This window comes from Pistacia vera, unplaced genomic scaffold, assembly GCF_008641045.1.
Source record: "Pistacia vera cultivar Batoury unplaced genomic scaffold, PisVer_v2 Contig100, whole genome shotgun sequence".
Taxonomy (NCBI): Eukaryota; Viridiplantae; Streptophyta; class Magnoliopsida; order Sapindales; family Anacardiaceae; genus Pistacia; species Pistacia vera.
In genome coordinates, this window is record NW_022195028.1 from 1,927,843 (window position 1) to 1,942,203 (window position 14,361).

Consider the following 14,361-nt stretch of genomic DNA (forward strand, 5'->3'; position numbering starts at 1 on the left):
CTTCTCTAATTGGCGAATGAGAACTACAAGAATTTCGATCTCCAAAATAGTAGCCGTCCTTTCTCCTTCTCTAATCTCCCTTAAAACTACTTAAAGACCCTTATTTATAGTACTAGGGTTTGGAGGTTACTTAGGAAAAAGTTAAATTCCTTAACCCATTCAGATTCGGACTAGGAGAATGTAATAACCCAAACAGGCCCGTGACGCATCGTTGTGTTGATAAGAAATGATCGCTACAGTGATTGTCCTTTCTGTCCTGTGAGTCTGTGATCTTCAGAATTTGGTAAAGTCATAAACATGAACTTTATATTTCTCTGAATAAGCTTTCCAACGCCATAAAAATTTTCAAATTTTGATTTCTAGAGCTCAAGTTATGACAGAAACATCACAGCACGCTCATCTTGAAGGATTTTCAGATTTTATATTGTATCTTCGACGTGTCACAACTTTCTCGTTTCAACTCCGATTCTTGCACCGTTTGTTCCTACACGTCATGAATTCCATCGACATCATTCTTTTTCCTTCAAATATCGGTTTGAACCTGAAAATACTCAAAGTACACCCGTGATCCCGTAAAAGGTATTTATGAAAGAATAAATTCAAATTCCACAAATTTAAACACATTTTTCCACAAATAATCCAATTAAATCACTAACAAAATATATACTTTCAAGCTCTTATCATGGAGTAATAAATACCAATCCAACGTGTCAAGATAGAGCAATTTGATTAGCTTGTCAATCCAATCTGCCAAAATGGAGTAATTCTAGAGTTTCTAAAATGTGCCACATGGCGATCAACCCATATATATATATATATATATATATATATCAATCCAAATATATATATATCAATCCAACGTGTCAAGATAGAGCAATTTGATTAGCTTGTCAATCCAATCTGCCAAAATGGAGTAATTCTAGAGTTTCTAAAATGTGCCACATGGCGATCAACCCATATATATATATATATATATATATATATCAATCCAAATATATATATATCAATCCAACGTGTCAAGATAGAGCAATTTGATTAGCTTGTCAATCCAATATGCCAAAATGGAGTAATTCTAGAGTTTCTAAAATGTGCCACATGGCGATCAACCCATATATATATATAATTCTTGATAGTTTATGAACTGTCAAAAATCAGATATAATCCTAAACCGTAGAAATAATCTTAGACCGTTTTGGATGATTCTTGACAGTTATTAACTATCAAGGATTTGGTCAAACAGAAATTACACATTTTTTTTTTTTTTTTTTTTTTGACAATTGTAGTTTCAATCCTTGACATTAAGTTAAAAAACAACAATTATGAAATTTCACTGAGGCAAAAGTTTCCCAACCATTAAAAGTTTCACTAAGGAATAATTTCTCACCCATTTTGGCAAAGGTTTAGGGTTATAAAATATTAAAATATACAACAAAATAAAAAACCAATATCTTCCTCGAAAAAACCCATATCTCCCGCCCAAACACCTACAAAATTTCCTGGGCATTTTAGTAAAAGGCCAAATCAAGTTCAAATTTAATTAAAAGGCCATGTAGTTTGAAAGTGTTAAGTAAATAGCGGATTAATGAAGTATTGTGTAATCTTTTTAAAATTATAATATATCCCTAAAGAGCCGAAATTCTTACAAACAATCCCAAACACCTTCTTCTTCTTCCTCCCGCCATTAACGCATCTCTCGCCTGGTTGTTGTTTCTTCTAAGCTTCATCTACATCTTCTTCTTCTTCTTCTGTATCTTCTTCTTTGTCTACATCTTCTCCTTCACGTACATATTCTTCTTCCTCTGCCATTAACATCTTCTTCGCCACAGATCTGCCTCCTCCTCCTACTCCTGACATTTCGTCCAGGCATGTGTATCTCGCCTTTGCATTTTATATTTCGATTTACAAAGATTTAATGATGGATTAGGTTTGAGTTATGATTTTGATTTTGTTGTTTAGGTTATTGGGTTGTGTTTGAAGTAATGCAAGTTGAAATTAGTGAAATTTGTTGAATATTTTCTTGCATTGTGAGTAGCTGGGGGTGGTAGCACCGATTGTAGGTGGAGATGACTGAAAATGTGTTTTGAATATGATGGATCGCTTAAGCGATCTAGTATGTCTGGTATAATGTAGCAGATCGTAGATCGCTTAAGTGATCAGGTATATGGCAGAAGATTGCTTAAGCGGTCTGTTATAAGTCTAGTATATGGCAACAGATCGCTTAAGCAATCAGGTAAATGGCAGAAGATCGCTTAAGTGACCAGACTTATTTATATTAGATCGCTTAAACGATATAATGGATCGCTTAATTGATCCAGTAAGTGATATACCAAATCGCTTAAGCGATACACCAGATCGCTCAAGCGACTCTGCAGATGCTTTTTAAAACCTTTCAACCCTTAATACATCAGTTAATAATTTTTTTTTCTTCAATTATAGGTACTTGGCTATTGTTAGACATGGGACAAGTTGTTTTGGGTGTTGAATATTTTGGTGAGTGGGTGGAGGAAGAAAGTTGTTGGAAGTGGATTAGGAAGAGCAAAGAAGTTATACTAATTGTTGTAAGCACAGAGGTTAGTTTTGATGAGTTGATTGATGAAATAATTAGAAAATGTTATTTGAGTTGCTGACGTAGAAATATAGTTATGAAGTATGTTTTAAGCAGAGTTCCTGAACATTATAAAGTATCTCCTACTATATTAAAGTCAGATGAATGTGTGAAGTTATATATGATTGATGTGGGCGATAATGGTTCAAGGCCGATTTTAAGAGTTTCTTTTGTAGATAAACTGTTGGAAGTTGGTTCAGAGGAAGGGGATAATGAGGAAGTTGGTGGAGAGAATGCTGGTTTTAATTTGAACTACAAGGGCATTGATTTCTTAGTTGAAAAATCAAGACTAGGCAGTGATTTGGGTGGTGAGGAGGATATTGTAGAATAGGTTGGTCATGTGTGGCAGAATGAAAATGTTGACAAGGAGGACCCCTTATATGTTCCCGCAGATGTAGAAATTCCTTTAAATACAGATTATGCAGAAGGTGTAGTTTATGAGGAAGAGAACACTATGGTCCTTTATGTAGGTTTAGAGGTGGCAATTGCAAGTAGTAGTGAATCAGCTCATGTTTTTACTTATGTATCTGACTTACGCGTAGGGTATTTGTTTGACAACAAAGAGGAAGTGGTGAGGAAGCTAAAACTTGTTGCCGTGAGAGGTAATTTTGAGTTCATCACCAAAAAGTCTAACTCATCGTTAGTGACAATTGCATGTCGTGACCGAAAGTGCAAGTGGTGGGTTTATTGTAGTAGGTTTGTGGATTCTGAAAAATTTATTATTATCACATATACCTGTGAGCACACATGTGGGTTGGGATATATTTCAGGTGAGCATCGATAAGCCTCCACTTATGTTATTTGACAATTTGTCAAAAGTCAATTTGTTGAAGGGAAAAGTCCATCTCCTAAGGATATTCACAGACTTGTACGCACATAGTTAGGATGCATTGTTAGTTACTGGAAATGCTGGAAAGGGAGACAACATGCACAAGATTTTTTAAGGGGCACGCCTGATAAGAGCTTGAAAATACATATTTACTTAGAGGTTTATGGGGATTATTTGTGAGAAATTAGGCTTAATTTGGTAAAATTGCTTAATATTTTCATAATTGTCTTTTATGGGATCGCAAGTGTGTTTGAGTGTTTTTCAGTGTGCTAAATGTTATGCTCGGATGAAGAATCATGTCAGCAATGAAATGAGTGATGAGTAGAAACAAATGGATCGAGAATCGGAGTTGAATTGAAGGAGCTATTGAGCTTTGAAGTAAAGAAGAGATTCTAGATTACGCTCTAGTTTGAGCATGTCTCGGTGTTTTGACAATAACCTGAACTGTAGACTCAGATTAAGCCAATTCTTCTACTTTTGGAAATCTGATTCAAAGGGCTACATTTCATATGTTTACCACTTCTCCAGATTCCATCGTTATCATGATCAAAAATCACCATCTCTGGAGTGCTGAGGAATGACGCGAGATTTGAACTTAAGAACAAGAAGTTATCACTGTGCCACAGCACACTTTGTCTAGAATCAACCACACCACAACACAATGCCGGGGCACAGTCACGAAAGTTAGGAATTTTTCTTCCCTTTTTTTTATTAGGAAAAAAGGGTTAAGAGTCCTAAACTAAATAGAATTACGGAAAATAAAACCCTAACCCTTGTGGGATATAAATAGAAGATTTTTAGCATTATTTTGGGGATTCTTTGGGGGAGAACAAGAGAAGAAAAACCTATAGAGAAGAAAAGTGTCAGAATTTCTTGACCTTTGATTCACAATATAGGGAAGTTCTTCTTGTTTCTTTTTTATAAACTCATGTTGATTATTTTAATAAAGATGATTGTTTCTTTCATGTTTATTATGAACTAACTTTATTTTTCTAGGGCTAAGATATAGCCCAATCTCTTGATTATGTGTCGATTTTTTATGTTGATTTTTATTAAGATTTCTTCATAAGTTTTATTATTATGCTTAATACTTTTGATTCTTAAAGGCCCAAGAATTGAATGAACTAATGGACTCGGTTAAGATCGAGAGATGATACTTAGTTGGTCTACGGTAGTAAAACCATAGGTTGAATGAACGCTAGAGATAGGGTATCACAACTTTGAGGTTTTGGTAAACTCCATAGAGCGTAATGATCTCCAATTGCTTAAATCTGATTAGAGATCATTCGGGTTAGTAATTAGGGGTTTATTTGATAATTGTTCGAGAGAAAGTTATTTGAAATTTAGGGAGTTTGACATGTAGGAAGAACTTAATAAAACTAGCATAAGTGATCGATACATATGAATAACAGTTGGTGTGAAATCTATGCCCTAGATCTAGTCATCTTGCTTTAAACCCACAAATTTATTTTAATCAGTTTTCTTTAATTTCAATTGTTTTTTTTTTTTATTTAGGTTTTCCTTGGTACAATTTGGATTAATCAAATAGTAATAGGATAGTTTAATTGGTAATTGATAATAGTAATTCCCTTGGGTTCGATATCCGTATTCTTACACTTTATTACTTGCACGATTTCGTACACTTGCGAAAACCACAACAACACCAATTGACAAACCAAGGTAGCAAGACGGCTTTGAAGTGAGACAAGAATATGATGTTTAAATATTTTTTTATTGCTTACGGTGCTACTATAAATGGTTTTGTAAACATGAGAAAGGTGTTGACTGTTGATGGTTGCTTTTTTATGGAAAAGTATGGAGGTACGTTATTGGTGGCCATTGCATAGGACAGTGAGAATCACACATATCTCGTTGCTTGGTGTGTGGTTGACTCTGAGAACGACAAGTCATAGACTTGGTTTTTTTCGCAATTACGTAAGATAGTGTTTGATAGTGACGAGTTGTGCATAATATCCAATAGGCATAACTCTATAAAAAATGGGATTGTCACTATTTAGCCTCAAGCACATCACAGCTTCTATATGAGGCACCTTGGCGAGAACATAAAACAAAAGTTTAAGTATGCTGGCCTCCTTCAAACATACTACATGGCAACAAAAGCTTATCGAGTTGATCAGTTCGAGGAGCACTTCTGGCAAATCTGAATCAAGAATGATAGAATTGCTAAGTATCTTGAGCATGATGTTGGTTTCGAGCAATGAAATATAGCTTACTTTCCCAGAAAAATGTTTAATGTCATGACCACGAACATAGTTGAGTCCATAAATTCGAATTTGTTAATAGAGAAAGAGTTTTCAATAGTTGCCTTTTTGATGCAATCCAGAGGACATTGTCACGATGGTTCCATGAGCATAACCCTTGTTCCGTCAAAAGAAAAATTATTGGGAGAATGTATGGAATTGTCAAATACACTGTTTGCCTATCCTCTTAATGCTCAAGAGTCCACCATGGGCGGCTATGGTCCAAATGCCCTAGTTAACCTTCTTAGTAAAACTTACAGCTGTAAAGTGCTTGACATTCAACGTTTACCTTGTCCTCATGCACTAGCATCACTGAAACACCAACGGAAGCTAGATTTTGATTCAAGAATTTACATGGTACTTTGCTCCCCTCTCTATATGGCAAATCACTACATACTGGCTTATTCAAAAATGATATATCCAATTCCTCCAGAAGAGCAGTGGGTGGTACTGCCAAAGTTGGTTGACATTATCATCCATCCACCATTCAAGAAGACAGAAAAGCAGAGAAAAAGAGTTAGGCGTATTCCATCAGCCTATGAGGTTCCCCGGAGGATGAAAAAGTGCTCAATTTGCAAGCAACCTGGTCATAAGAGAAGCAGTTGCCAGAATCGATCACATGCAAATCCAGAAAATTAGGTTCGAATCGATCAGAAGCAAGCAATCTGCAAATAAGATCAGATCGCTTAAGTGACATAAGATCGCTTAAGCGATCAGCTATTATCTGTAGATCTAAACATCAGATCGTTTAAATGATCTTAGGTCGCTTAAGCAATCTGATGTTCAGATCTGCAGATAACAGCCGATCGCTTAAGCGATCCTTGGTCGCTTAAGTGATCTGCTTTTATCTGTAACTCTGAATAGAAGATCGCTTAAGTGATCTGATGTTTAGATCTGCAGATAACAGCTGATTGCTTAAGCGATCCTGCTACTCATATCAGATCTGGTGACCACCAGATCACTTAAGCGACGTAAGGTTGCTTAAGCGATCTTTTCTTATATGTCCACCTGACAAGCAGATCGCTTAAGAGGCCGAAGATCGCTTTCGGTCTCTTAAGCGATCTGATGAAGTTATTATGTTTATCTTTTGTGGTGTATTAAACTGATTTTATGTCCTATATTTCTAGCTATGTCATCAAGAAGAATGATGAAATCGAGAGAGTTGCCAAGGCTAATAGTTGAAGAGGAGTTGTTTTAAATTTTTTATGTTTTAAATTTAATTGTTACCTTAAATAAATCATCCTTTATAACATATTAAATCAAGTTATAAAAAGGAATGGTTCGGAAGTGGGCTACATTTATCCAAATTAGCATATAATATATAAATTAAAGACTGTATGTTCTATTCTAAGATTGAAACCCTCATCAATTGGAGTTTTATTGAACAAGTTATTGAAATTTATACTAACTGTTCAGTGGAAACCGAAATGTGTAATGATAAAAAGAATAGTTCAGCGTGGGGCTACATTATCCAAAATAAGTGTATAATATATAAATCAAATATATGTATGTCTAGCAACTAAATATTCAAACCTCTCATCAATTGAAGTTGTATGGAGCAAGTTATGATCAATTTACTACTGATTGTTAAGTGAAAACCAAAATGTGTGTGATGATAAAAGGAATGGTATGGCCGTGGGCGGCAGTTATCCAAATTAATTGTATCATATCCAATTAAATTCATATCTGTCTAGTTTTCAAATTTAAAACCACTCATAACTTGGATTTTTATTGAGCAAATTAGGGCTAATTTACTACAACTGTTCGTGGAAAGAAAACAAGGAAAACCGAAATGTGTATGATATAAAAGGAATGGTTTGAAGTGGGGCTAAAGTTATCTAAATTAAGCATATAATAAAAATTTAAAGCTTTGTCTATCTAGTATTTAATTCAAACTTCTCATCAATTGGATTTTTATTTAGCAATTTATGGTCATTTACTACTGTTGTTTAGTGGAAGTTGAAATGTGTGATGATGAAAGGAATGGTTTGGCAGTGGGGCTATAGTTATCCAAATTGCGTATAATATATAAATTAAAGACTATTTGTCTAGTTTCTAAAGATTCAATCCCTCATCAATTGGATTTTTATTGAGCAAGTTATGATTAATTTACTACTAATTGTTCTGTGGAAACTGAAATGTATGTGTTATAAATGAAATTAGTTATATTCAACAACCACCTCATTTCATGATATATGTATGTACATAAAAATATATATATAAAAAAAAAAGTTAGAACAATACAATTAAAACTATATATCAATATTTGTTTTCCTTTAAGGATAATATAATGGTTCGACATATTATAAATTTTTACTAAAGCTATATAGTTCAGCAACAAACATCAAGATGATATTTGTGATACAAATAAAATTTGTTATATCTAACAACAACCTGTTTTGATATATGTATGTACATAAAAAAATATCAACCAAAAGAGATAGAATAAATACAATTAAAACTACATATCAATATTTGTTTTTCTTTGTCATCACTAAATTGAATTGGTTTTATTGTGTGATGATAAAATGAATGCTTGGTCACAAATCTATAGTTATCCAAATTCATTGTATAATATATCAAATTAAGCTCTCTATTTCTAGTTTCCAAAGATTCAAACCGCTCATCAATGGAATTTTTATTGAGTAAGTTATGGTCAATTTACACTACTTATTCAGTGGAAATCGAGAAATAGGGAAACCAAAATGTGTGTGATGATAAAGGAATGTTCGAAAGGGGGCTACAATTATCCAAATTAAGTGTATAATATACCAAATTAAATACTTATCTATGCAGTTTTAAATATTTAAACCTCTCATCAATTGGATTTTTATTGAGCAAGTTATGGTCAATTTACTATTGACTTTTTAGTGGAAACCGAAATGTATGTGATGATAAAAGGAATGGTTCATAGTGAGGCTAAAGTTATCTAATTAGCATATCATTTTCAAATTAAAGCCCTATCTATCTAGTTTTTAAAGATTCAAACTGCACATCAATTGGTTTGATTGAGGAAGTTATGGCTATTTACTACTTACTGTTCAGTGGAAATCGAAAAACAGAAGAACCAAAATGTGTGTAATGATAAAAGAATGTTCAAAGTGGGCTACAGTTATCAAAATTAAGCATATAATTATCAATTAAAGCCTTGTCTATTTGTTTCTAAAGATGAAACTCTCATCAATTAGATTTTATTGAGCAAGTTATGATCAATTTACTGCTAACTTTTCAGTGGAAGCTGAAATGTGTGTGATGATGAAAGGAATGGTTCAGCAGTGGGGCTACATTATCCAAATATGTTAATATTCAATCCTCCATCAATTGGATTTTTATTAAGCAAGTTACGATCAATTTACTACTGATTATTCAATGGAAAACAAAATGGGTGTGATGATAAAAGGAATGGTTTATTTGACCCAAATTTAAGGGATTATCATATTAGACTGTAATGAATATTTCAAATAACACCTATTAATTGGAAAATGGAATCAACCAAAATTAATTCATTTAACATATATACTCCCACACTAGCAGGACATCAACAATTAATCATTCATATACAAATTAAAATACCACGAATGTTTTTACGAAAACATATTCAACACAAATGACCTGTTTCTACTATATAGATATGACACATACTTACAGTTCCTTGACAACAAGATCATCCTCGATTTGATCTTAGTAAAGTATATGAACATTTCCTTGAAAACAAACATAACAAAATTTAATCGATCTTTATGTTAGCTTGTTAAGGAACATTATTCATCATATAACACGTTATCTAAAACGAAATCAACAAAAGTTAATTAATCTTCATATTAAAATTGTCAAGGAATACACTTACCGTTCGGAAAGACTAACACAATCAATCATTCAAATAGATTGATCGAACAAAAACAATCATATCAAAAATAACCGTTAAATTAGTTAGGAGATATACTACAATCTCTATTAAAATAGTTAGAACATATACTTACAGTTCAGAAGAACGAATCAAAATAACAACTCTTGACAATGTCAATCAGACATCCTTCCTTTGTTCCTTGCCAATAATATTTTGACTTGAAAATAACAACAAAAACATAAATAAATAAAAAATCATCGATTAAAAAAATCATGAAAACATACGTATTATTGATACAAACTAACATGACCTATAAAGAATTAACAAAATGCCCGACGTATTGTTGACACTAGCTAACATATTGCGATAATACACATTGACTACACCCCTTTTATAACCCTTTATTTAGACATTTCAAATGCCAAAAATATTAATATGAATTGAATACGAAGAAAGGTTGCAATATCAATACAACACATCTATATAATTATTAATAACAGGTATGCTTTACTACCAATGCAATGCACCTATGTACCAATCTTTATGTCTATTTATTTAGACTTTAGAATACCAATGCAGTAATTAATATTGTCTACATCATCACCAATAAATTCAACTAAATGACCAACACAAATCCAAGATGTTATTATGGTTGACTAAAATGCTAATGCAATGCACTTGTATATTAGTATTATTATTAATTATTAATACAACCATGCAATGCACCTATGTAACCAAATTTTATGTCTATCTATTTAGACTTTGGAATACCAATGCAGCAATTAATATGTCTACATTATCACCAGTAAAATTCAACCACATGACAATCACAAATCGAAGGTGTCATTTTGTTAGATCTTTAGAATGGTAATGCAATGCACCTGTATTATTATTAATTATAATACATACCCTATTTTTTTAATTAATTAATAATTATAGATGAAGCATAAATACCAACCCAACGTGTCAAGATAAAGCAATTTGATTGGCTTATCAATCCAATAGGCCAATAGAGTAATTCTAGAGCTTCTAAAATATGCCACGTGGTGATCAACCCAATGGGTATTTAGCTTTATATTATATATATTATATTCTTGACAATTTTGATAGTTTTGAACTGTCAAAGAATTTGAAATAATTCTAAACGTAGAGATAATCCTAGACCGTTTTAGATGATTCTTGACAGTTATTAATTATCAAGTTGGTCAAACATAAATATAACATTTTCTTTTTTTTTTTTTTTTTTTTTGACAATTGTAGTTTCAATCGTTGACATTAAGTTAAAAAACCAATTATGAAATTTCACTGAGGCAAAAGTTTCCCAACCATTAAAAGTTTCACTAAGGGAATATTTCTCACCCATTTTGGCAAAGGTTTAGGTTATAAAATATTAAAATATACAATAAATAAAACCAATATCTTCCCGAAAAAACCCATATCTCCTGCCCAAAAACCAATTTCTTCCGCCCAACACCACAAAATTTTCGGGGCATTTTACTAAAGACCAAATCATGTTCAAATTTAATTAAAGGCCATGTAGTTTAAAATGTTAAGTAAATACTATGTGTTAAGTTAATAACATGATGGTTATTAGATAATGAATATTGTGTAATCTTTTAAAAATTATAATATTCCCTAAAGAGCGAATCTTGCAAACAAACCCAACACCCTCTCTTCTTCCTCCACCATTAACGCATCCCTCCCTGGTTGTTGTTTCTTCTAAGCTTTGTCTACATCTTCTCCCTGTACATCTTCTTCTTCCTCCCCATTAACATCTTCTTCGCCACAGATCGCCTCCTCCTCCTACTCTCTGACATTTCGTCCACATGTGTATCTCCTCTTTGCATTTTATATTTGATTTACAAGATTAATGATGGATTAGTTTGGGTTTGATTTTGATTTGTTGTTTGGGTTATTGGGTTGTGTTTGAAGTAATACAAGTTGAAAGGAGTGAAATTTGTTGATATTTTCTTGCATTGTGGGTAGCTGGGGGTGGTAGCACCGTTGTAGGTGGAGATGACTGAAAATGTGTTTGGATATGATGGATCGCTTAAGTGATTTGGTATGTCTGGTGTAATGCAGCAAATCACAGATCGCTTGAGCAATCAGGTATATGGCAGAAGATTGCTTAAAGCTCTGCTATAAGTCTATTAATGGCAAACAATTCTTAAGCAATCAGTAAATGCAGAAGATCGCTTAAGCGACCAGACTTATTTATATAGATCGCTTAAATATATAATGGATCACTTAAGCATCCAGTAAGAATATACCAATCGCTAAGCGATACACCAGATCGCTCAAGCGATCTGTAGATGCTTTTTAAAATCTTTCAACCCTTAATACATCAGTTAATAATTTTTTTTCTTCATTATAGGTACTTGGCTATTATTAGCATGGGACAAGTTGTTTTGGGTGTTGAATATTTTGGAGTGGGTGGAGGAAGAAAGTTGTAGAAGTGGATTAGGAAAGCAAAGAGTTATACTAATTGTTGTAACAGCAGAGGTTAGTTTGATGAGTTGTTGATGTGAAATATTAGAAGAGGTGATTTGAGTTGCTCACGTAGTATATGTTGTGATATGTTTTAAGATAAATTACATCTCTCTATATTAAAATCGAATAAGGTGTGAATTATATATGATTGTGTGGGCGATAATGGTTCAAGGCCAGTTTAAGGTTTCTATTGTAGATGAACGTTTGAAGTTTGTTCAAGGAAGGGGATGATGAGAATTGGTGGAGAGATGCTGGTTTTAATTTGAACTACAGGGCATTGATTTCTTAGTTGAAAATCAAGAGAGGTGTGTTTGGGTGGTGAGGAGAATTGTAGAATAGGTTGGTCATATGTGTAGAATAAAAATGCGTGAGGAGACCCCGTATATGTTCCCACAGATGTGAGATTCCTTTAAATACAAATTATGCAGAAGGTGTAGTTTGTGAGGAAGAAGAACACTTGTGCCTTATTGAGGTAGGGCAATTGCAGGTAGTTGAATCATCTCATGTTTTACAATGGATTGGACTTGCGCTATGGTTATTTTTGACAACAAAGAGGAAGTGGTAGGAAGCTAAAACTTGTTGCTGTGAGAGTAATTTTAGTTCTCACCAAAAATTCTAATTCATCGTTGGTGATATTGCATGTCGTGACCGAAAGTGCAAGTGGGGTTTTTATAAAGGTTGTAGGTCTGAAAATTTATTTTAGCACATATACCGTGGCACACATGGTGTTGGAATATTTCAGGTGAGCATCGACAAGCCCCTCCTTATGTTATTGGACAATTTGTCAAGTTAGTGTTGAAGGAAAGTCCATCTCCTAAGGATTCAAGACTTGTGGCACAGAGTTGGATACGCTGTTAGTTATTGAAATGCTAGAAGGGAGACAACATGCACAAGATTTTAAGGGTATGCCTGATAAAGCTTGAAAATACAATTTTATTGTGGTTTATGGGATTATTTGTGAGAAATTAGGCTTAATTTGGTAAAGTTGCTTAATATTTTCATAATTGTCTTTATGGGATCACGGTTGTTTGGTGTTTTTCATGTGCTCAAATTTATGCTTGAATGAACAATCATGTCAGCAATGAATGAGTGATGAGTGGAAAAAATGGATGAGAATCGGAGTTGAATTGAAGAAGTTATGGAGCTTTGAAGTAAAGAGGATTAGATTACCTCTAGTTTGAGCATGTCTCGTGTTTTGACAATAACTGATTTGACTGATTAAGCCAATTCTTTACTTTTAGAAAGCATCAAAGGCTACATTTCATATGTTACCACTTCTCCAGATTCATCGTTATCATGATCAAAAATCACCATCTGGAGTGCTAGGAATGAGCAGAGTTTGAACTTAAGAAAAGAAGTTATCACTGTGCGCAGCACACTTTTTCAGAATCCCCCCACAATGCGGGCACAGTCAGCAGTTAGGAATTTTTCTTCTTTTTTTTTTATTAGAAAAAGGGTTAGGTCATAACTAAATAGAATTACGGAATATAAAACCCTAACCCTTGTGGATATAAATAAGAAGTTTTAGCTTTATTTGGGGATTCTTTGCAGAGAAAAGAAAAGAAAAACCTATAGAGAAGAAAATGTCAAATTTCTTGACTTTGATTCACAATATAGGGAAGTTCTTCTTGTTTCTTTTATAAATTCATGTTGATTATTTTAATAAAGATGATTGTTCTTTCATGTTTATTATGAACTAACTTTATTTTTCTAGGGCTAAGATATAGCCCAATTTCTTGATTATGTGTTGAGTTATTTATGCTGAGTAATTTTATGAGAACCATACATAATCATTTCAAGAACTAGACGTGGGACCGTGCAGATATATTTATTTAATGTTTTTTAAGTAGATTGTAAATAAATTTGTCTTAAACAAATAAACTAATTAGACTAAAACAGAATAATTGTTAAATTATATAAAGTTTAAAGTAAATATAAATTTTATATATATAAAAAGTTGTGTTAAGATAAAATTAATAATTATACCTATATAATTATTAATTTTAATTATATGTAGATGTCATTAAATCATTCATCCAACTTGAGAAGATCACATTAATATTATATAGTCTAATTATATTTTTAAGATCATCACCTTATACAATTGATATTATTTTTGCAGACATGTCTTTGATATTCGATATCAGTATTTTGTAGTGAATCGTTTATAATATTTAACATCACCTAAATATTATTAAAATCAACTATTTAAACTTTAAATTCATATGAACCTTCCGCAATTTCTGTAATTTATATTCATTTTCAAGTTGCGTTGCACGGGTATGTTTATTATATTTTTTTTACATTATTATTGGTTTTTTTGTGTTTT